The sequence below is a fragment of the Zalophus californianus genome, chromosome 6 (assembly GCF_009762305.2).
Source record: "Zalophus californianus isolate mZalCal1 chromosome 6, mZalCal1.pri.v2, whole genome shotgun sequence".
In the NCBI taxonomy this organism is placed as follows: Eukaryota; Metazoa; Chordata; class Mammalia; order Carnivora; family Otariidae; genus Zalophus; species Zalophus californianus.
In genome coordinates, this window is record NC_045600.1 from 91,434,771 (window position 1) to 91,459,320 (window position 24,550).

Consider the following 24,550-nt stretch of genomic DNA (forward strand, 5'->3'; position numbering starts at 1 on the left):
CTGAGAAACAAACTGAGGGTTCTAGAGGGGAGGGAGGTGGAGGGATGGGTTATCCTGGTGATGGGTATTAAAGAGGGCACATACTGCATGGAGCACTGGGTGTTATACGCAAACCATGAATCATGGAACATTACATCACAAACTAATGATGTAAGGTATGGTGATTAACATAACACAATTTAAAAAAAAGAATAATTCTACACAAAAGTAATCTACTTGTATTATATGCTATGTGAAACAACATAAGATAAGCCCAAGTGTGCCATTCAATTTGGCGTTAAAATTGAGCCCAATTTTCTTTTTTTTTTTAAAGATTTTATTTATTTATTTGAGAGACAGAGAGAATGAGAGAGAAAGCACATGAGATGGGGGGAGGGTCAGAGGGAGAAGCAGACTCCCTGCTGAGCAGGGAGCCCGATGCGGGACTTGATCCAGGGACTCCAGGATCATGACCTGAGCCGAAGGCAGTCGCTTAACCAACTGAGCCACCCAGGCGCCCTGAGCCCAATTTTCTAATGTATTCCAAACCCTGTGAATCAGAATATGTCAGGGATGAAGCTACAGCATCTGCTTTTTATCAAGTGTCATTAGATAATTCCTTTCCAGAGCTAGCACTGGGAACCACTGCTAAATTACAGGAGCTACATGTGAGAGGAAATTATTGGCTGGCCAGGCTCACACTGCAAAAATCTTCCTCAGTTCATTCTGTGTATAGTCTTCTCCAGGTAGCTACCTGAAAAGCCAGAGTAATGTCATTATTGCCTTTCCATTTTTCCCTACCTATGATCTAATTATGGTAAACTCTATTAGAAGATTGAGAATAAAGAAAGGAGCAAACAGGGCGCCTGGGTGGCTCAGTCGTTAAGCATCTGCCTTCGGCTCAGGGTCCTGGGATCGAGCCCCACATCGGGCTCCCTGCTCCGCGGGAAGCCTGCTTCTCCCTCTCCCACTCCCCCTACTTATGTTCCTGCTCTCGCTATGTCTCTGTCAAATAAATAAATAAAATCTTTAAAAAAAAAAAAAAAGAAAGGAGCAAACAAATGATTCCAAACATTTAGAACCTGAACGACTGTAGGAATGAACTCCGGAACCTTTGCAAACACATGACAGGGTAGGCAAAGGTACTGAATACAAGTTCTTTCAGTTTGAAAGAGAAATGACTTATTCGCTTCCTGCTCAGAGAAGTGCTGTGGCAGGATGCACATAAAGAAAAAGTTAGTCCGTCATACAGAGACCAGAGGAGAGGAACAGTCAATGCTTATGGTTTAGTAGTTCCAAGAAAAGAGGATGTAGAGGAAATTCATCAACAGCCACTGCTCCGCTACAAATCTCTCAATCTAAAAAGCCTGAAACCATCACTATTTCTCCCTGTAGTGGCCCCAGATCCATGAGTTCCTTCTGCCACCCCCAAGAAAAGCAGCAACCTGCTGAGGGCACAGCTATTCCCGAATGTGCCTGACAAACAGGACCACTGACACCTGGTGACACCCACTGCTTGTCTAGGGACAGGATACTAAAAATGATGAATCTTCACAAGCAAGTGGGGGAAATGCTGCCAGGTGCTGCTAGAAGCAGGAATAAGTCCTTAAATATTATTTTATTCTTTAATTATTTATTTTAATTATTACTAACTATTCTGTTTCTCCCCCCAATACCTTCTACCAACTGTGCTGCCCAAGATGAGTCCCCCCACCACCACCACAGCCCCAGGCATCTGCTTGCCTCTGGGAATGCCTGCTGATGAGTGATTGCTTTTCCCTGCATTGCTCATAACAGGTTTCTCTGCTCCTGCCTTAGCCACCTATACACTAGGGTCCACCCTGAAGCAGAGTCACCTTTACAAAAGGTAAATGGCATCCGGTCACACCCCTGATGAAAACCCTCCAATCACTTCCCATTGGCCTTAGAAAAAAAAGATCAAATTCTAACATGACTCCTTGGACCCTCCACAACCTGGTCCCTGTTCATTTTTCTAGCCTGATTTCCCATCACTCTCCTCACTGCCCCCACTCCTCCTTGTACCCCATTGTGTCTATACTCCAGAAATACTCAGCTCAGCTTCTTTCCATCTGGGAGCCCAACACATGCTCTTCCCTCTGCCTATAACCACCTAACTCAACCAACCCCTTAACCTAACTCCTACTTATATTTCCAATATCAATTCATATATCGCTTCCTCTACAAGGCCTCTCCGGTCCCCCAAATCAGAGCTAGGGGCACCTGTATGTGCTCTCATATAATCCAGAACTTCCCACGAGAGCCCCTATCACTCCAGAACATATTTGCCTATTACGTTATATTGGCTGTGTCCTCATTAAATGTCTACAAACTCCAGTAGGGCAGGGATCTCATCTGTCTGGTCCACAGCTAGATCTCTAGTATCTAATGCATGACTGGCATATAGTAATCCTCAATAAATATTTGCTAAATGAAAGAATGAATGAGGTCTTTAATTTCATTTAGGAAAGGACCAAGGGCTTTCAGACATTAAAAGGAACTTCCCTTTTCAAAAATTTTTTGTATTGAAGTATAATTAAAGATTTATTTATTTGAGAGAAAGAGAGTGAGTGCAGAGCCCAACATGATCCCATGACCCTGAGATCATGACCTGAGCCAAAATCAAGAGTCAGACACTCAACCGAATGAGTCACCCAAGCGCCCCTGTATTGAAGTGTAATTAACATACAATGTTATATTAGCTTCAGGTGTACCACATATGGATTTGACATTCTATACATTACTCAATGCTCACCACAATAAGTGTAAAGCCACTTCCCTTTTAGCAACTATCCCTTCCCAGGATCCAACCCCACATGTCAGAATGTCTTAGATCTTCCCAAGCTGGGGGCCACCATGACTTTCTCATCTACTCCCTCCTTCTGGCCCATTCCCATCCTCTTTTATACTCCCCCATCTCCAGCCTAGGAAAAACCTCAAGGATGAATATTTGCTTAGCAATAGGAAGAGTGTGGCAGGCAAACTGAAGAGCAACAGAAAGAAGAGAGAAATTTGCAAAGCCTGGAAGAGAACAAAAGGAGGCTATTTAATAAAAAAAGTAGCTATTTAATAAAAAAATAATAAATTAAATTAAATTAAATTAAGACAAGATGCACTGAAAGATTTTTTTTGAGGTAAGGCCTTCCTGCAAGAAATAAGGATAGGGGCGCCTGGGTGGCTCAGTCGGTAGTGTCTGCCTTCAGCTCAGGTCATGATCCCAGGGTCCTGGAATCAAGCCCTGCACAGGGCTCCCTGCTCAGCGGGGAGCCTGCTTCTCCCTCTGCCCCTCCCCCCACTTGTGCTCACTCTCCATGTGCACGCTCTCTCTCCCTCTCAAATAAAGTCTTTAAAAATAATAAAATAATAAAATAAATTAAAAAGAAATAATATGGATGAAAGTGTGTTTTCATCCAAGGACTATCTTTGTTCTAAAAAAAAAAAAAAAAAAACAGTCACAACAGATACAAAATGGGAGCAGGGAGAAGGATGAATGGATTCAGTGACAATGACATCTGGTTCTGGTGGCCCCATCTGGCCAGACAGTTAAGGCTCATCCACAAGTTCTAACCCAACTCGTTAGGGCCTTAAAGTTCTCTCCTGAGACTAAGTCAACATGTTGTGTTTTCATGGGCTCAGAGTCCCAGGAGCAGGTGAAAGGAAGAATGATTCTTTAAGCAAGAGGGCAAAAAGGACTCTACACCCTGACAGGTGGCAATTAGAATGTAGGCAGAGGAAAGAAATTCAATCTCTCAGGAACTTAATAAGGGTACTGGCCACTGGCCAACTTATTCTTTCTTCTTAATGGTTTGAGACATTTGCTTTGATGGATTAGTACTAACAAATAACCAGTTCAAAAGATGAATATAGGGCGCCTGGGTGGCTCAGTCGTTAAGCGTCCGCCTTCGGCTCAGGTCATGATCCCGGGGTCCTGGGATCGAGTCCCGCATCGGGCTCCCTGCTCAGCGGGAAGCCTGCTTCTCCCTCTCCTACTCCCCCTGCTTGTGTTCCTGCTCTCGCTGTGTCTCTCTGTCAAATAAATAAATAAAATCTTAAAAAAAAAAAGATGATTATATAAATGTAACCAAAACATATACATCCATATCACCCCTTCCCTCTTATTTTAGATACTTGTGCAAGCACTTCTCATTTTAACAGCTCCTAGGCAAACAAACATAAAGCAATACCATATCCTTCCTAAAATGATCTCTAAGTCATATAGCTATTTCATGTTTTTAATTTCCCTAATACCATCTTCCAAAATGTGTTCAAAGCCTTTTTTTATTTTAAAGATACTGAATAAATTCATTTTGTGAATTTTAGCTGTTTTGACTCTTGTAGAAAATCTTTTCCACTTTATAATTAATCCAGAGTGATAATATGATCACAATTGTATAAATTAATGTTTCTACAAGACATATGAAAGTTTTTTCTTATTAATGATCCTATTCAAGTGTTTTCACTCCCTGAGACATGAAGTTATAACAAAAAATTAAGAAGTGACCTTCAGGCCTGTGTTTCCTCCAATCTAGTATTTTCCTTGTAACAGCAGCAAGTCCAGGCATACTTAACAGAGGATTCACACTAATGTAGCAGATTCTAGTTTAACTTTTAGGAAGTGAAATTTAGTGCTTTCATTCTTGGACATTTATCAACTCACCAAAATACCCCAGCTGACACTCTAATTCTAAAAGATGTCGGAGTAAAGAAAAGTCATCTTTTGTTGAACTTTCAGTTAAGGTCTAAGGAAATAGAGTAGACAAATCAGGTGGGAGAAAAGTTTTGCTAATGTGAAATCTAGCTCTGGAAGTAGGAACTTCTGATTCTGAAATTCAACCATTTCCAAATGCTGAAGCAAAATGTATCTATATGAACACATTCCTTGTTTTTGATATCACCCCAAAGGAGAGGAAATAGAAAAACGAAAGCTGCTGGTAGGTCTTATTTAAAAATTCTTGGTTTCTTCTTATATAAGGGATTAAAATGGTGGTTTCCTTGCGTGAAAGTCATGGCCGGCCAGAGGGGGCGGGGGCAGGATGTAATAAGAAAAAGAGGTATAGTGGTGCCTGGGGGGGCTCAGTCAGTTAAGCGTTTTCCTTCAGCTCAGGTCATGATCCCAGGGTCCTGGGATTGAGTCCCGCATCGGGCTCAATGCTCAGCGGGGGAGTCTGCCTCTCCCTCTCCATCTACCTTTCCCCCTGCTCATGCGCTCTCTCTAATAAATAAATATTTTTTTTAAAAAAAAGAGGTATGGAAAAAGACGAAGAGAGAAAGGAGTAGCTAATAGCTAATAGTGAAAGGCTTTTATGTATATTAATTCATTTTTAAAGGCAATGAGTGATTTTTTTGAAAAGATTGAAAGTTATGCTTCCATAAGATTTTTTTTTTTTACATTTCCAGTTCAGGTTTTGAATCTTGGTTACAAAAAATAATTCTTCTAATGGAAAATATGACAAAGTCAAAGGAAGACTCTAGTTTGTTCAAGGAAAATAAGGAGATAGTTTCAGACACCTAGAGACTGAGGGTGATGACAAGACATCAAAGTTAGAAATGCTACTTAAGCAGCTATATGCAGCAGAGAGCATCCTGTCCATAATATGATTTTACAAGGTCTCTACTTATAGAAATGGGTACACCTGAGTGCAGGTGACTCAACATTTTAAACAAATGATTAAAATGGAGATTCCCTTTAATGACCTGAGGCCATTCAACAATCAAGTTATTATAGTTAATTTCCCCTGCTCCAATTCCATGATCACCAAGCAACCTGCTGATAATAACTTACTTTCCCACAGAAGTCTGTCTATAGGGAAACAGTGCACTAGTCATGCCTGCTGAAGTGAACATTCTGGTCCTCCTGACAGTTATATTTCACATTTTAAATTAATAAATTGTCATTCTTATTTTATATTACCAGTCTCTTGAGCTAAGAGTAGTCTAACTCAGAAAGATAAATCTGTTTTTGGAATGCTGTTGAATTATAGTCCAAAATCTACAGGATAAACAACCCATTCTAGATGCAGTAAATTCACCAAGAGGCCTCCGAGGGAACAGCCAGCCCGCTGACCTGCTCAAAGGGCAGCAGGATGTGGTGGATGGAAGCTTGTCCTTTGGAGCCAAACAGGCTAACCTTGGATTCCTACTTTTTCCACTAATTCATTACAGAATCCAGGGCAAATATACTCAGAACCTACTGGATGGGCTGTTGGGGATGGGGGCACATGATGAAAAGCCTCATTAGTTATCTTGAAGGCAGCCTTCTGAACTCTGTCAAAGTATCTACATAAACATTAGGATTAAATGAGGACAGTGATTCTAACTTCCTTCAAGACATTCTACAATAAAACAAAGGAGATAAGTGTGAATGGATAATGAAACTTTAAAGAGGAGATGTGTTTGTGGTGGGGCACAGCCCTGGGGATAAACTGAGGGGAGGGAAAACAGTGGAAAGAGAAAGACTGAAAATAGGAGGCAGAGTGACAGAAAGGCAAAGGAATTGGAGGAGATCAGAGAAGAAAGGGGCAAGAAAGGAGCCAAGGCAGTTAAGGAAAGGACAGGAGCAGTGGAAGCCAGGAGAGCAACATGGGGCAGATTCCTGGCAGCTTCTCCTTACTTGCCCAGAGTGCTGCCCAGGTGAGCTCATTCCTGCCTGTCTTCAAATCAGAGTCTAGGGAGGAACCAGGGTGCCCCCGTGGGGGGATCCTCTACTCCCTTTGAGCAGTGGGTTCTCTCCAGTTCTCAGGGACAAGATGGGCCAAAGGGGAAAGGATCCCTACGGTTTCAGTAAGCCCAACCCCAGACCCCACCCATTGGGACGACTTCCCATCCTCTTCTCCACTCTCTGGTTCTGCTCTGCTTTCCTTCCTCATTCCCCAACTCTGCTTTCTCTTCTTCTTTGGAAACACTGTATGTATAAAGGAGACACTTTTAGGATAATAGGATTCCAATCCCAGCTCAGCTACTTTCTATCTAGTGTTACTTTGGCCAAGTCACTTCCCCTTCCTAAGGCTCAATCTTCAAATTTGTAAAATAGGGACAACAATGCCTTCCTCCTAGAGTTGCTGTGAGGGTAAATATACATGTATATATATGGTTCATTCCATAAAAATATGTTCCCTTCCCTCCTCCCATTTATCTTTTCTTCTACTCCCTCCCTTTTTTCCTCTTTCAATTTCCCAGGTTCCCTTCCCTGTTTTCTTAACGGTCCTTCATGTTTTTCACTCAGGCACTTGCTTCCTAACCCAAGTCACCCTGTCTCTGAGGACTAACCCCACCAAGAATGGAAGGGACGGGGGCTGATGCGGGGGGTGGGCAGCACCAGGGTGGGTCTAGGTAAACCTTGAAAAGCCTGCCTGCCTGAGCAATAGTGGCATCTAAGGATGGGAAGCTGGAGGGCAGGATTAGGGACCCAGCCCCTTCTCTCTGCCCTCCATCTTCTCTGGTCCTACCCTTTTCCCTTTTCTTCCTCTGGCTCCAGGTTCCCAAAGGCAAAAAAAGCAAAGCCCGGATAAGTCCTCCCACCCCTGGACAAGATGACCTTGTGGTCCTATCTGTTGGCAACCCTGCCTACAGGCCCAAGAATATTCCCTGGCACCCTCAGTGCCAGGCCCCTGAGGGATGGGGAGGTGAGGCTGAAGCACAACAATAAGACCCAGGAAAGACATGCTGGTGCAGCGGGGAAATCTTAGCCTTGGAAGGAATGACTGAGCTTCTGTCCTGCACGTGTGCAGCGTTGAATGTGATGTGTGGGTAAGAGGTGTACATAGTGTTTTAATCATACTTGTCAGTAACAGCTGCCAACAGCCATAGCACTTGTCGATTGTCCATAATGGACAAAAGTAGAAGTGAACATAATTTAAGCCTGTGTGTGTGTGTGTGTGTGTGTGTGTAAGTGATCATTGTACAGCCAAATTTATAAATTGCTTAGCAATTAGATATAATTACCATTAACAATAAATTATTCTATTTCCCATATAATGTATATTAGATTGATTTTGTTGTCAGTTGTCATGTCAACACTGCAGTCTGTTTATATTCTGTTAGGCATGCAGCTGTTACCCAGCCACAAGATTCTGAAGTGGTGGGAACCGTTTCCCTTCCTCCTCTTGTTTACCCCCTGCTCACTTTTATCCTTGCTCTCATTTCTTTTTCTCTTTCTCTGTTTCCTAGCCTACTCTTGCTGCCTCTCTAGTGCACTTTTGCCCTCATGCTGCCTTTCTCTCCCAAACATGCCTCCCCTGGCTTAGGCATCTTCCTTCCCCTCTCACTTCCCTTTTCCTCCACCATTTCGTGAGTCAGGCAGCTGGGCTTGGTCCTGCCAGCTCTGTAACCTCCAGCCAAGTTCCCTCTCTTCTAAGCCCTGGGTTTCTCATCTGTAAACAGGGACAATTAGAGTAACCCACAGGATCATTAGGCATGCCTACAAAGAAATTAGCACAGTGCCTCCTGTGACAAAGTTAGGACTCAATAAAGAAAAGCTATTTTTTTTAAATATATGTTTAACTCTCCACAAGTAAAAAAAAAAAAAAACCCTCCTGTCAGGGATGCCTGGGTGGCTCAGTCAGTTGGGTGTCTGTCTTCAGCTCAGGTAGTGATCCCAGGACCATGGGATCGAGCCCCGCATCAAGCTCCCTGCTCAGCGGGGAGCCTGCTTTTCCCTCTCCTTGTTGCCCCTGCTTGTGCACACTCTGTCAAATAAACAAATCTTTAAAAACAAAACAAAACAAAACAAAAACCTGTCAATTTTGAACATCAGTAGGGATGGCTCTCAATCAAACACTTATTGGGTACCTATTGCTTTTTTTAAGATTTTATTTATTTATTTATTGAGAGGGAGAGAATGTGAGTGAGGCAGCGGTGGGGAGGCGGGGGGCAGGCTGTAGATAATCTCAAGCAGACTCAGTGTGCTGAGTGCGGAGCCCGATGCAGGGCTCATTCTCACGACCCTGAGATCATGACCTGAGCCAAAACCAAGAGTCAGACTCTTAACTGACTGAGACACCCACTTGCCCCAACTGGGTGCCTATTCTATGTCAAACCTGGGCTGGGTAGAGGGAGGTAAGTATCATTAAGTCCTACCTCTGTCACTCAAAAGCCTGTAGTCTGGGAAAGATAAAAACAAATACATAGATCATTTGAATGGCTATCATGGAAGCAAGGACTGAGCACAATGGAGGCAGAGGGAAGGGAGTCACCAAGTCTGCTTTGCAGAGTCAGCTAAGATGTCACAGACAGTGTTCTGAGTTGAATCCTTTTGAAAAGGAAAAAAGAGTTGGCTCATAAAATGAGGTAAGGACAGACAAAAGGAACAGCTTGTGGAAAGACCAAGTGTTGTGAAAGGGAAGGAAAGGTTTGGGGAGCAGTGACAGTCATGGCAACAAGATTATAGGGGGCATGGAGCTGGCAAGGTAGATTAGAGATGGATTCTGAAAGAAGTGATCATCTTCATCATTGTTATCATCATCACTACCATTCACTGGATACTTGGCCTTGTGCTAAGTACTTGACATGTATCATCTCATTTAATCCTCACCAAAATTCTATGAGAGAGGACTATCATTATCCCCATTTGATAGATAAAGGTGACATGGGGCAGGGCTGTGTTCAAGACCCATGGTTAACCCTGCAGGTAATGGGGAGGTGGAAGAGGTCTCTCAGAGAAGGATATGGTTAGAATCCAGCCCCCCTTGTCCACTGTCATTGCACTCTGTGTCTCTCTATGCAAGCATATGATATCAGCGCTTTTAGGAAGATTACTCTCACAGCATGGCCTGGCATGGAAAGAGACGGGGGGGGGGGGGGGGGGCAATGACAACAGGCAAGTGAAGCTAGATTCTAGAAATGTTTCTGCAGTTGAATTGACAGTTTATAAATGGTCCACATGCTGGGGTGCAGGACAAGGAGGAATCTAGGGTGACTTCTAGGTTTTTGGCTCAGGACAATGAGGACACAGAGGTACCATGAACTAAAATGACAAGTACAGCAAGAAAGGGAGAAGGAAGAGAAAGCAAAAGGGCAGGAACTGCGATGGGAGAATAATAAATTTAGTTTGAACACATTAGTCTTGAAATTTCTCTTGATAGTTGAAAATATCCTCAGCACGAAAGAGAAAAGACGTATTTTTAGACTTGGAATCATCAGCATAGATGCAAGCATTGAAGTCATGGGAAGTGAATGATCTCACTCAGGAAGAACAAGAATAAAAAGAAGTGAGGAGCGGACAGACGATGAGGATGAGTCAATAAAAGGTTGAAGAGGCCCCAGGGAACACCCAACTTCAAAGGACAGGTCAGACAAGGATATACTGAAATGAGACGTGAAGGCTTTCCTACTGTGGTATCTTCCTCTGGGCATCTAGCGTAGAGCCTGACACGGGTAGGTGCTCAACAAGCTGGAGCTGACCAAAGAAATGGAGAGAGAGAAAGGAAAAAACATTTCCAAAAAATGCAATGACCAATATATTTAATATCTACATTTAATATTTAATCAGAAGTTAATATTTGAAAAATATTTAATATTTCTAAGAAGTCAAATAAGATTTTAGGCATGGGGAACACTTGGAGGTTACTATTTTCTTGGACACCTTTTTGTGAGAAATCCTGAAAATACCAGCATCTATTTCTTGTATATGCAATACAAGCATCTAGCATACATACATTAAAAAGAGTTTTAGGAGAGCTACAATTTCTAATTCACTTTTAAACAAAAGGTTAAGTCTTTTCTCCAGGGGCACAAAAAAATTACTTGATCCCTCATTTTTAAAGATGCATGCATGATGAAACAATATAAAAGCACAAGATAGATAAATATAGGTTTTAAAAAATCACTCTGAATTTAAATTTTGCAGTAAAGGCTAACATAGAACAACACCTGAGCAAAGGTGACCATTCAAGGACACATGTTGATAACTCCACGCACAGTCCTATATTTCCTCCTCTCCTTTCTCATAAGCCTTCAGCCCCCAATTAAAATTTCTCACCAATTTCCTTTCTTTTCAAAACAGCTAATTGTTAACCAGGGACCTGAGACACTCTCGTATCTACCAACCAAATAGCTAGAAGTATCGATTTCTCAGTTCAGACAAATCTCAGCACTAAAAACAAACCACTCCAGCCTCAGAGAGTAGTTTAGTAACAAACTGTTCATGTTTAAAGCATGAATTGGTCATAAAATAAACAATACCTGAATAGAGGAGCTAAATACAAATCCCCTGAGGGGGGGAAAAAAATGAAATCAACTACTCCCAAAGGAAGTGACCAATACCCACAAGCCAAAAAGAAATGGACCTCGATGCTACTCCCATTGGCCATTTAATAGGTGATGCTGGGTGCCTGGGTGGCTCCGTCAGTTGAGCATCTGCCTTTGGCTCAGGTCATAATCCCGGGGTCCTGGGATCCAGCCCCACATCAGCCTCCCGGCTCAGCAGGGAGCCTGCTTCTCCCTCTCCCTCTCCCACTCCCCCTGCTTGTGCTCTCTCTCTCAAATAAAACCTTAAAAAAAAAATAGATGATGCTAACAATAAAAATTTGAAAAAGGAAATAAAGAAAATGTTCTATTTCTCAAACCCAACTAGTTTCTAATTATTTTTTAGTAAGAGAATAATAAAGACTGTTTGCTAAACCTCAACCATACCAAAAGGTGAAAACAGCAAAACAAAAGAGCAACCTAGAAAAGAGAAACAGAAAGCTCCAGACAGCCCTGAGCTGACTCTCCTCTTGGTCTCAGCAACCCTTGAATGCTCCCCACAGACTCACCTCAGCTTGAACCTAACCCTCTCTCCCAAAAGGAAGGATTCAGGGAGATCAAACAGGTACCCATTCCATGACCATGTCCATGAGAACAATGAGAAAAGCAAGGCTATTCTGAAAGCTCTAGCAATGACATAGAAAACAAACTGGGTCTCTAGGGGACATTCTTGAAAACCTGAGATCGACTCCCGGAAAAACACTCTTGACCACTTACCGCTACCGGAAGCTGCTAGATGGCAGATCAGAATCAGCATCTCATCAGAAAAAGAAGGCGGCTTTGGAGGAAAGAAACTACACTACCAGTGAGGAACTGGGGAAGAAAAACACTCCTTGGAAAAATACCAAAAGCCCAGAAGAGTCTCTCCTTCTAGAGTTGCCTGCTACAGCTGCCACGGCAGAACTGGTTAATCTTGAAAAAACAAAAGGAAGCTCCCTAGAGGCTGGCTTCAGCAGGATGGCTTCCTCTGTGGGAACCAAGAGTTCAGGAGGATGGAAGCAGAAAACGGAAGGAGTCACAGTTACCACTTCTGCTTACCAAACTTTCAGGAGGAAAGTAAGCAAACATCTTTAGAGTTCCCACCTGTTCTTCCCAGAGATGAAGGAATTTGCATTTTTTTAAAAAATCATTGCAAGGAGAGTTTTACTATCTCATGGATGAAAGCTAAGCACACTCAAGCAACATTTAAATAGGAAGAATGAAGACACTTTTTCCAAACGTCCCTAATTTCAACTCAGAGTAAAGCAAGCAATTAACCCTTGAGGATGCCAAAAAATGCACATTAGGAAATGGATTTAAACTTTTTAGTTCAGAATCACTTTGGGGGGGGTCCTTATTTTTAAGATGGGATTAGATGAAAACAAAATATTTTGGTTTGTGTCTATTTTTAAAAGAAAAGATTATGTCTTAAGTACGTCTAAACCTATTTATGGGTTTTCCAGAAGTTGCACCAGATTTGCAGTTAAGTAGTGAAACCAAATACATTTTTTAAATTTTTTTCCACGTTTATTTTTTTTATTATGTTCAGTTAGCCAGCATATAGTACATTAGTTTTCGATGTAGCGTTCAACAATTCATTAGTTGCATATAACACCCAGTTCTCATCACAACACATGCCCTCCTTAGTACCCATCAGTGGGAGGGGGGTGGGGGATGGGGAAACCAAATACATTTTAATCATGTCTCTATAATGAGAGCAAGTTGCCTCTGCACATACCAACTTCACTCTCCTGGAAAATCCTGGTACTGAGCCCTCACACCTCCAGAGAGAGCCAGATCAGAAAGAAAGGAAGGACTTTCCCTGCCAAGCCTCCCAGTTACAAGAAACTGCAGATTTCTTGAAACGAGAGTGATGACTTCCTTCTTGCATGATAAAAAGAGCCAATAACAGCCTAAAAGAAACAATCATTTCTTTAAGACATTTAAAATGAAAAACCTCTCTTGGCCTCAGTCCTTCCTCTGTAATAAGATGAAAATTATAGTACTTACCATAGAGAATTGCTGTGACTAAGACAGTGCCTGAAGCACAGCAGATGCTCAATAAATATTAGTGAGTACCAATTAAAGAGATAGGCCTCTCTAGACAGACATGGAAAGATGTCCAAGGTATACTGTCAAGTGAAAAGAGCAAGTTACAAGAGTATGTATAGGATAATTTCATTTGGTAAAATATTTTAAATGTGCTTGCTGTTGACTGCCTGCTTCTTCCCAGTAAAATACCAGCTCCTTGAGAGCGGTTGCATCCCGTTTCCATAATAGACATTCAATAAACATTTGTTGAATGAATGAATAAAATCAGGAAGGATAAGCAGAAAGAAATTAACAGTAGTCACCTCCAAAAAATGGTATGGGGGTGGAAGGGCTGGTGGGCCCTGGGAGAAATAGCTCATTGGTTCTTAGAAAAGTACTGCTTTAAATTTTTTTACAGTGAGTTTGTATGCCAACCAATAAAAATGGAGTTCTTAGACGATAATATTTCTGTTTACAGGGTGCATCTTAAGATCTCTGGGTGTCCTCCCTAACAGCAGACCAGTGAGGGAGCAAGAGATGATCTCCCTATTACCTGATAAGTTAATGAGTCAGAAAGCAACTTATAAAAGAAGCATGGAGCTCTCCTTTTCTTCCTGGCCTTATATTGATCTTTCCAAAGGTAACCCTACCAAGCCAGATCCTCTGTCTTAATCCATCAGGACCCCTCTCCTTTACCAAAACATCAACCGCACATCCCCACAGTGGCATCTCTGCCCAGGTCATCCTCTCCCCCCGGGAGACCTTTTCCTTCATCTTCTCACTTCCAAACCTGTCCATAAAGGACCGTTTTCTGAGTCCCAGCATCTCTGGCCCCTCCCTCTTGGACACTGCTAGAGACTAGGCTTGATATCACCCATTGGCACTTACTCTACAATATCTGCTATCTCCCCTCCATTTGAGATGAGGTCTATAAGGACTGAATCTTCAGTTTTGCAACCTCTTCTTTCTTGTGCACACGCTCTCTCTCCCTCCCTCCCATGCAGGCAGTCCTTCACTATAAAAAAAAAAAAAAAAAAGACTGCCACATTAAGGAGCTATGTGTTGTTATTTTGTTCCATTTGCCCAAAAGTTTCTGACACCAGAAAAAAAATTCACCAGCCCTGTCATTCTCCCTGAAATTTCAACACTAGGGATATCTTTCTTTGGCTTCTTCAGTATATTCTTGTTAAATGCTTCTAAAAGTTCTAAATTGATTTAAGATGCTCTAGTTTTTCATGTACTAACTAGTCAAAATTGATTTAATCATATTTTGTTCCTAATCAACAACAATGATGGGATGAGGAATCCTAATAGCAGAAGAAGGTGAGACAGAAGGGCTTACCACACTCACAGTAAAACCACAGAACGACTACCTCACATTCACCTCACGCACAGAAGCTCTCATAATGCACACACATGCATGGGCGGGGGGCAGAGAAGGGGGGCAAAGATTTCATATCATTTTGAAATATTCATTTTAAAATGCAATTATCTTGCCATTAAATGCTCCCTTGCAGATAGATCTTTGGGTGCTTAAAAAATGATGTTACGGTGTCATAGAATTATGTACTTAAAACCACAGAGCATCAGATTTATTTGCCCCCTTACTTTAAGTCCCAAAGCTCTTTACCCATCTCTGAAATATAACATTACATTACAGTAGGTGCTGCTACTCCTTTGCCAGGCTGTCTTATCGCCCACATGTCACCTTGACTCACTCCCTCACTTCATTCAGATCTGTGCTCAATGTCACCAACTCTGAGAGGCCCACCTGGTCAGCCTACCTAAAGCAATATACACACCCCTGTCCCTCTCCATCCCTTATCTTGATTTTTCTCCATAGGAAAACACATAGATAATATACTGTATATTTCCTTGTTTATTGCCCAGTCCCCTCCACCAGAAAGTCAGCTTTAGGAGAGCAGGGAATTTATCTTTGGATATACACCCAGGGCCTAGAACAGTGTGTAGTAGGTGTTTGAGGGATGTTGAAGAAACCAGTGAATAGTAACAGCATTGTTGTGTAGTTTTTGTTGCTTACTAAATATGTATGCATCTTCCTCCAGAATAGGAGCTGCTTGCAAACAGAGCTCTTGTCTCATTCCCTGTCATCACCAACAGCACCCAGAAGATAGTAATTTATCAAATGAACTGAAGCTGAAGTCTAAAGTATACTTGTCTGTATGACACTTTCCATTTCTACTAGATTTCCATTTATAATGAGCCCTCAAGTTAATTTTTCTTAGCTCATCTTAATCTGTCAGTCCCCAAAGTAGTGCCAGTTGATGGACCTAATTTGAATAGACCTTGTTACTGGCATAGAGAGGTTAGGGTCAGATTTCAGACTCCTTTGTGACTACATCTTAAAATATGAGATTCAGAGGAGGAAGAGCAGCCTATGGGAAAGGATGGAGGCCTATAGCACATTGAAGATGAAGAAAGCAACTGCTCACTCTTTACAGCATGGACAGAGGAGATACACTTGCTCTGGATAACCTAAAAAGTATAGGGGAAAAGGAGGGTTTAAAAGCTCTGCTTTATTAGCAGATGTCCATCAACAGATGAATGGATAAAGAAGATGTGGTGTGTGTACACACACACACACACACACACACACACACACACAGGAATATTATGCAGCCATCAAAAATAATGAAATCTTGCCATTTGCAATGACGTGGATGGAACTAGAGGGTATTATGCTAAGCGAAATAAGTCAATCAGAGAAAGACAAGTATCATATGATCTCACTGATATGAGGAATTTGAGAAACAAGACAGAAGATCACAGGGGAAGGGAGGGAAAAATGAAGCAAGAGGAAACCAGAGAGGGAGACAAACCACAAGCAACTCTTAATCTCAGGAAATAAACTGAGGGTTGCTGGAGTGGAGGGGGGTGAGAGGAATGGGGTGGCTGGGTGATGGACATTGGGGAGGGTAAGTACTATGGTGAGCACTGTGAATTGTGTAAGACTGATGAATCACAGACCTGTACCCCTGAAACAGATAATACATTATATAAATTTAAAATTTTTAATAAAAATAAAATTATAAAGTCTAATATTTTTTATTATAAAATATAACCATTTTATCTTTTGTACTGATTTGGCCTTAAATCTATTTCATCTAGTTACAATAAAGCTATACTAGCTTTCCTTTGGTTAAAAATAAATAAAATTTAAAAAATAAAAGCTCTATTTTTTTCCACTTGTAGATATATACCCAAAAGAACTGAAGCCAGAGACTCAAACAGATACTTGTACATCAATATTCATAGCAGCATTATCCACAATAGCCAAAAGGTGAAAACAACCCAAATGTCCATCACTGGGTAAAGGGATACATAAAATATGGTATACAGATACAATGGAATATTACTTAGCCTTAAAAAGGGAGTCTGCTTCTCCCTCTACCCCTCACCCCACCTCAGCACTCTCACGCATGTGAACTCTCTCTCCCTCTCAAATAAAATCTTTAATGAAATTCTCATACATGATGCAACATGGATAAACTCTGAACACACTATGCTAAGTGAAATAAGCCAGACACAAAAGGAAAGTATTTTAATAATTCCACTTATATGAGGTACCTAGCATAGGCAAAGAATAGAGGTTGCCAGGGGCTGGGAGGAGGGGAAATGGAGGGCATTTACTGGGTACAGAGTTTCAGATTGGGATGAAAACATTCCAGAGATCAACAGTGGTCTGATAGTTACACAGCACCGTGAATGTGTTTAATGTCACTGAGTTGTACACTTAAAAATAGCTAAAATGGTAAATGGTATATATTCCCACTAGATGATATTACCTGACCACGACTTAATTTTTAATCTTCATTAGGTAGCATTTACATTGTCAGAACACTAAAAGTTCTGTGTTTTTGAAAAACCTTCTTTTGCTTTAAAAATCTTAGTTTTAAGAAATGTCCCTGTCTGTAATCTAGAGTTCCCAGAGATTTTTCTCAATGATCACCTCAGTTTGTCCTCACAACAATCCAGTGAATTATGTTAAAGGAATTTTTTTTTAAGATTTTATTTTTATTTTTCGACAGAGAGGGAGAGACAGCGAGAGAGGGAACACAAGCAGGGGGAGTCAGAGAAGCAGCCTTCCCGCCGAGCAGGGAGCCCGATGTGGGGCTCGATCCCACGACCCTGGGATCACAACCTGAGCCGAAGGCAGATGCCTAATGACTGAGCCACCCAGGCACCCTGTTAAAGGAATTTTGATTAAACATCTGAGCACTTGAGAGAAATGTTTTTCCAATGTATTCTCCCTCTTACCTTATCCTCCAACCTTGCATATATTTCATCAAAATGAAGAGACAGAAATTTTTATACTTAAGAATATGAAGTCATGCAGCTTTTCCCAACAGAATAAACAGCATATGTTTCTCCAAACATGTAAATAAGTCTAGTTCTGCCAAGGCAGCTAAGAAAGCCAACAAATTACCATTTTAAGTAAACAGATAAACCACCTACAGCAACCAGGATGCCTGATCCAATATTTTCATTCAACAAGTGCACATACTTTGCTGGGCACTTTGTGGGACATAGATAGATGAACAAAATGTGATTCCTGCTCATGAGACACTTATCATGTGCTGGGAAGAGTCAGACATGCAGATGAGGGAATTCTACAATAAAAGGTGGAATATAGGCTCTTTCGAGAACAGGACCACCAAACAGATTGAGTCCCTTTGTGTCAATTCAATCTAATCAAAATGAAATGAACTAATTAAGATTTCATCAATTCCCTGAAATTTAGCCATTACAAGAGTTTCAGGGTTTTTTTGTTTGCTTGCTTGCTTGCTTTTAATGTCAAGAAAGGAAGGTTGAGCTGACTGAAATATCAAACCAAGTCTTAGTGTCAGCCTGAATGGCAGAGAAGTAACTCTGGCCTAAAATTATGATTTGGACATATATAACAAAAAAGAAAAGAAAACCAGAACAAAGTATTCCCTGATTCTGTAAACACTTTCTTGAGCAATCCACCTGCTGTGAGCAGACTAGAGGCCAATTTGAACCTACTGAAGAAGCATCTCTTTGAGAGGAGCCCTTGAGTGTATGTTATGCACTAAAGCATGAGAATTGCAGGTGTATAAATCATGCAATGTTGTGCAAATTACTTAACTGCTTTAAACTTTAGCTTCCTGAGCAACCTAGGTATCCATCAATAGATGAATGTATAAAGATGTGGGGTGGGTGGGTGGGTGGGTGTGGGGGTGTGTGTGTGTGTGTATGTATGTAAAATAATGGAAGACTACTCAACCATAAAAAAGAATAAAATCTTGACATTTCCAACAATATGGATAGACCTAGATGTTATTATGACAAGCGAAATAAATCAGAGAAAGAAAAATACTGTATGATTTCACTTATGGAAATGTGGAATCTAAAAAACAAAAATGAACAGGCAAAACAAAATAGACTCAAATACAAAATACCAACTGGTGGTTGCTGGGGGGAGAGGAGTATGCACAAAATAGGTGAAGGTGATTAAGAGGTATAAACTTCCAGTTATAAAATAAATAAGTCATGAAAATGTAAAGTACAGGATAGGGAATACAGTCAATAATATTGTAGTAACTTTGTATGGTGGCAGATGATAACTAGAGTTATTGTGGTGATCATTTCTTAATGTATACAAATGTTGAATCTCTGTTATACATCTAAAACTAATACCATATAATAGGTTAAGTATACTTCAATAAAAAATAAAATAAACATTAGCTTCCTGGTTATAAAATTGGGAAAATTAAAACCTGCTTCTCAAGCTATTTGTGAAGATTAAATGAGATATTCACTAAATGAATATTAAATTAATAAAAGAATAAGTGTATGTATAAGTTATATATGTGTTGATACAACAAGAAAAATATATAACCCAAAGCCTGTAATACAATCATTGCCCAACAAAGGTCAATGTCCTCCCTGCTGTCTCCAGAATCTTCCCAAATGGCTACCACATTTCTTTTATCAGAAGAAAAGGAAGACCTCTGAATTCTGAGCAATTCCTCCTCTCCAGTTCTTTCCATCTTGATACCACCATCTGCCTTCTCTTCTAAGACAGTGGTTCCCAGGAATATCCTTTCTATACACCATAAAACAGCACAAGAAATAGACAGTTTTAAAGGATGAAATCAATCAGGATAAATTGAAGTTTTAGTATTTCCTTCCTGCACCCCCGAGGATTATTTAAGAACCACTGTCCCAGGACAAGGTTTAACCAGAGAGAGAACTACACTAAGAATGTTCCTGCCCACTATACCCTCTTCTCTTCAGTGGCTGAAATCTACTCACTTTCCATTCAGAAACAGTTTCACCAAAACTTGAAATCATACATACCTTCATGGTCCTCAATACCTAGAAACAAAGTAGAGTTTTCCAACCTCTTCTGATTTCATGTACTATCTGGCACTTTCCGTGGTGTGTTTGGCTGAAGTTCACCAAGAGAAGGTAACACAACTCCTCCCCCAATCCCCAACATTACTTCCTTTTGGTTGGTTAAGCTTTTGTGTAAGAAAGGAGGTTTCCTTACATTGGTCAACATAAATGATTAACCCATTGCCATTGGTACAATTTCCTATGTGGGACTTTCCATCCTTAATGAAAAGACTCACAGTTAAGTTAGTTATTACTCAACTAACTCACAAAAAGAACAAAAAGAAAATCAGAAAATGCAAGAAGACAGACATTTCTTTAGAAATTAAGCCCTGGATAGGGATGTAGACCTAGGAATAGAGGAGTTTCCTGCTCTCCTGTTAAAATTTCAGGAATTAAAAGAAAATTAAAAGTAACATAAACCTACCACTATATTAAAATTAAGCAGGTATGATTTCAAAAATGAAAAAAGATAGCTAAATTCCTGGGTCCTAAAAGTCACCTCTGGGGACCTGCTCCCTCCAGCAATTTGGATTATCCCATAAAGGCTCTCCTGCATACCCCTTTCAGTCCCAACGTTCAAACACAAAGCAGAACAGTGAGATCCAGAAAGTTTTTTGCATCCAAGCCACCGCACCCAAACCAGGTGATTTGCATTTAACTTGCCCTTTTAAATTCCTTCTAAACCCTGTGTTCCAGAACTAGATGACCCAGCTCTAAACCAAACAGCCTAACTTCAAGCCAGACAATTGGTATCCCTAGTTATAAAAGTCATTCTAACAGTTCATTTCCAAATGACGAATGCTCCACAGCCAAAAATAGATCCTGGCACTGACTGTTGGCACCAGTGAGAGATACACTCCCCTAAATGATATCTCTTGCTATCAAGAAGGCACAGTGTATTCTTTGCATATAAAAAGTGCCCAGGAAATATTTTGGGGCTCCACTTTTTCACAGATTGGCATCATAAGAAGTCCTTAGGACAACAGTAGGTGTCTACCAGAAAGAAGGATGATCTGCATCAGTGTCAGGGTTCCAGTGGTTCTTGTTGTCTCAGAACCTTCCAGACACAGGAGGAGCCAAACAGGATCTTCTAACACTCACTCCTGCCCCACTTTCTCCTTAACACGCTGTCATCTCAACAGAGGGAAGGACCAGGGCCACAAGGCTTTATAGAAGTTCTTGCTTTTATCTCTTTACCCTTTAGACTGTCCTGTGCAACAATAGGTGTGAAAACTCCCTACCCCTTACATGTCATTTGGAAAGGGCAGGGTCCAAGACCAAAGGAGTTCAGGCTCCTAATCAGGACTATCTCTAGGACATTTCATACATTCATCACCATGAATGTGTGATACAATATGGTAAGAACTCTAATAGAGGTACCCCTGTCCAAATATGCCTTGGAACTATAGGAGAAGGCATACTTATTTCTATGCGGTGTGGAGATATCACAGAAACACATCAGGATTTGAAGCTGAATCCTAAGAGATGAATAGGAGATGAATAGGGACGACCTGGTTAGTTCCACAAGCTAACAGTCCATGAGAATAAATATCACTGATAATTTTTATCTCCTCCCCTCAGCTACTACTCCATCCCCCCTAAGAGAATAGCAGCCCTCCACTACCACCTCAGTTTCCATTCCAGATGTCAGGAGTGAGTCACAAACCCACATCCTACAGCATTCATGAATGTGGAGCGCAAAAGGGAGTTCATCATCACTTCAGTACATCAGTGAAGGTAATTACTAGGTCATAGCAGATCAAAGGCCAGGCAAGGGTTAGACAGGAATTGAGTTCTGAATGCATCAAGTGCTGCCTTGAGCACACCACCTCTGAGGAAAGCATGCATTCTTTCCTGCATAAAGTACTAAAGCTGTGTTGTACTGTAGGTTGTAAGAAAATCCACCCTCCTATGAAACTGGAAGACTGCACTGGGATGTGGTATAGGAGGCAAAAGCACAAGATGGCAGGAGGGAGGCAAAACTGTCTCAGGTGGCTCCAGAGTCATCCTGCCCTCTAGAGGTATCCCATATCTAATGGAGAGTAACAGATCCCATTAAAGGCTTTCTTTGAGTAAATATTAATTCCAGATGAACAATTACAAAGTGTGCATCACTCCAGTTCTGGACACACCCCTACTAATGCTGAGCCACCTTTAGGTAGAACATGCTCCAATCTCAAGGCTTGGGACCCACAGAGGCTGAGTGGATGATAAAGCTATGTCTGGTGCATTCACACATTCTTATGCAACCTTGGGTAAGGAAGGTGTTATTCAGATTTTCCCTTATTGGTAAGCTAGTGTTTCATCTTGTATCCAGTCTGTCAAAGGGAAGGGGCATAAATATCTTCCCAGGAAAGGAAGTGAGACATGGGGTTAAGTCATGCCAGAGACAGAGAGAAAGGGAGAACAATGGATACAGACACCAGAATCCTGGTTTTTCCTACCTTGGGACCTAAGCTCCAGAGTGTGCCGACTATAGAAGCATCCAGAAAGATGTGGAGGCACCCAAGTTAGTGGCCTCTTTCCTCCAGCTCTAAAGGGTACCCTTGTCCACCATGGCATCAAATTCAGCAAGGCTAGAAGCAATAGGAGAGCAGTGGAGGAAGAGGGTGACTCCAGACACTTGAGGCTGTGTTCCTGCCTCCTTGTGATTGACAAAGAGCAAGGCCCAGGTCAAGATGAAGAGATCTCCTTGAGCAAAGAGAAACCAGAAGACCTGGCAGGGACACAAGGCTCCTACCTGTCACAGAGTTAAATGAGTCCTCCATTTACCCAGATGCCTCCTCCCATCTTGGAGAGAAACAGGGGTAGGAGGACACCCAAAGGCTCTAAAAAGACTAAATAATCAAAAGGAGCTTATTTGAACTTGAAAAGACTATGATACCTAAGTTAGCTAGTTCGAGGTTTGTTTGGTGGGGGGTGGGAGATGTTAGATTTTTTTTATTATTTTTAGAGAGAGTGATGCACATGTGAGAGACAGAGAGAGAGAACGGGGGGTGGGCAGAGGGAGAGGGAAAGAATCTCAAGCAGACTCCACACTGAATGTGGAGCCTGATGTGGGGCTCGGTCTCATGACCCTGAGATCATGACCTGAGCCAAAACCAAGAGCCGGATGCTTAACTGACTTAGCTACCCAGGTGCCCCTAGCTCAAGGTTTGTTAGAGATTATTTTTCCCATCAGGCTGTGTGGGTGAGAAAAAAACAGATCCTTTATAAAAAATTAAACAGCCATTTTTTTAAGGCATATAAGCAATAGAGTAAACTGTGACCCGCTACACTCATTTCCATCACTGAAGGCATCTATGTATGCCTTCTTGTCACCTAGAAGAGTCAAACTCACCAAGAATGCTATATTGGTTTGCTAAGACTGTGACAATAAATTACTACAAACTAGCTGGCTTAAAACAACAGAATTGTTTTTTTTCCTCACAGTTCAGGATGGTAAAGTCTGAAATCAAGGTATTGGCAAGGTTGGGTCCTTCCGGAGTTACTCACGGAGAATCTGTTTTATACCTTTCTTCTAGCTTCTGAGAGTTGCTGACAATCCTTGATATTCCTTGGCTTATAGATGCATCCCTCCACACTCTCCATGTGAGATGGTGTTCTTTGTGTGTCTCCTCTGTATCTTTGTGTCTTCACATGGCTTTCTTATAAAGATACAAGGCCCTGAATTTAGTGTCCACTTTAATCCAGTATCTCATTTTAACTTAATTACATCTGGAAATATTCTATTTATGTATAAGGCTATATTCTAAGATTCTGGGTAGACATGAATTTGGGGGCACATTATTGAACCCAGCACAAATATAATAGGGAGTTTTAATTAACAGCCAGTATTAAAATTACAGGGTAGAGTCTAGGAAAATTTTCATTTACTGCAAAGAAAGAGGTCTCCAGTCTTTGGCCAGACTGGACATTTTTTGCTTCTCTACATACATTACATGCATGTTGGAGCATTTGTACACACTGTCCACATGCCCTCCCCCACCTCCATTTACATAGCTAAATCTTCTACATCTGCTATGTATCCTTCTAAAATTCATATGCTGTAACCCTTACCTTCTCCTCACCCCCACCACACACACACACACACACACACCCTCCAGGAGATGGTATTAGGAGGTAGGGCCTTTGGAGGTAATTAGGATTAAATGAGATCATGAGGATAAGGCCCTTACTGACAGGATTAGTGCCCTTAGACTCACTAGAGAGCTTCCTTCCTCTCTGCTTTCTACCACAGAAGGAATTAATGAGATGACAGCAGTCTGTAACCTGGAAGAGGGCCATCACCAGAACTCAACCATGCTGGCACCCGATCTCAGACTTCCAGCCTCCAGAACTGTTGAGAAATAAATTTCTCTTGTTTATAAGCCACTCAGTCTATGGTAATTTATAACAGCAGATCAAATAGACTAAGGCAACATCTTTAAGGTTTTACCTTATATCATTTCCCCTGGGAACCCCGTGGGAGACTCTAAGAAATCTGGATCTCCTCTGAGCTCCTGTAAGATGCTGCACTTCTTCATCATGGCACATTACTTGCCTTACTGTAACCTCCACCTGTCTACTTGTCTGGACTTCCAATACCTGAGGGTGGCAACTCAATGTCCCACACCAGGACCTAGACAGAATGTAAGAGCACACAACCCCTGTGATGAGATTACCCAGGCTCTGAGGAGCATCTGGACGCTCTTACAAGGCACTTAACCTCTTCAGGTTTCAGCTTCTTCATCTGGAAGAATCTCAGACTAATAATGTCCAACATCCCATAAAAGTAATGATGAGTAAGAACTCCTAACAGCTTAACAGTACTTACTAAGTTGGAGTGTAGTAGAAGAAATAAAGCATGATAAATTATGCAGTGATAAGTGCCTCTATAAAGGTAAAAATAAAATTGTAATGGGAAAAGCAAAAGAGCAAG

The 24,550-nt window shown here is 41.4% G+C and overlaps 1 protein-coding gene across 3 annotated transcripts in view; it reads right to left on the reverse strand.

Moving 5' to 3' along the window:
- The window catches only part of ATP8B4 (ATPase phospholipid transporting 8B4 (putative)), a 288,632-nt gene extending 268,964 nt beyond the window's left edge, over nucleotides 1-19,668 (reverse strand). For 2 of the 3 annotated variants that reach the window (XM_027572559.2, XM_027572558.2), the window contains exon 1: nucleotides 11,956-12,141. The gene's annotated coding sequence lies outside the window, so the exon portion shown is untranslated. Of the gene's footprint in view, nucleotides 1-11,955; nucleotides 12,142-19,590 lie in introns of those variants that run through there. The other variant, XM_027572557.1, reaches the window with a different exon arrangement.
- Between the last annotated feature and the right edge of the window lie 4,882 nt (nucleotides 19,669-24,550).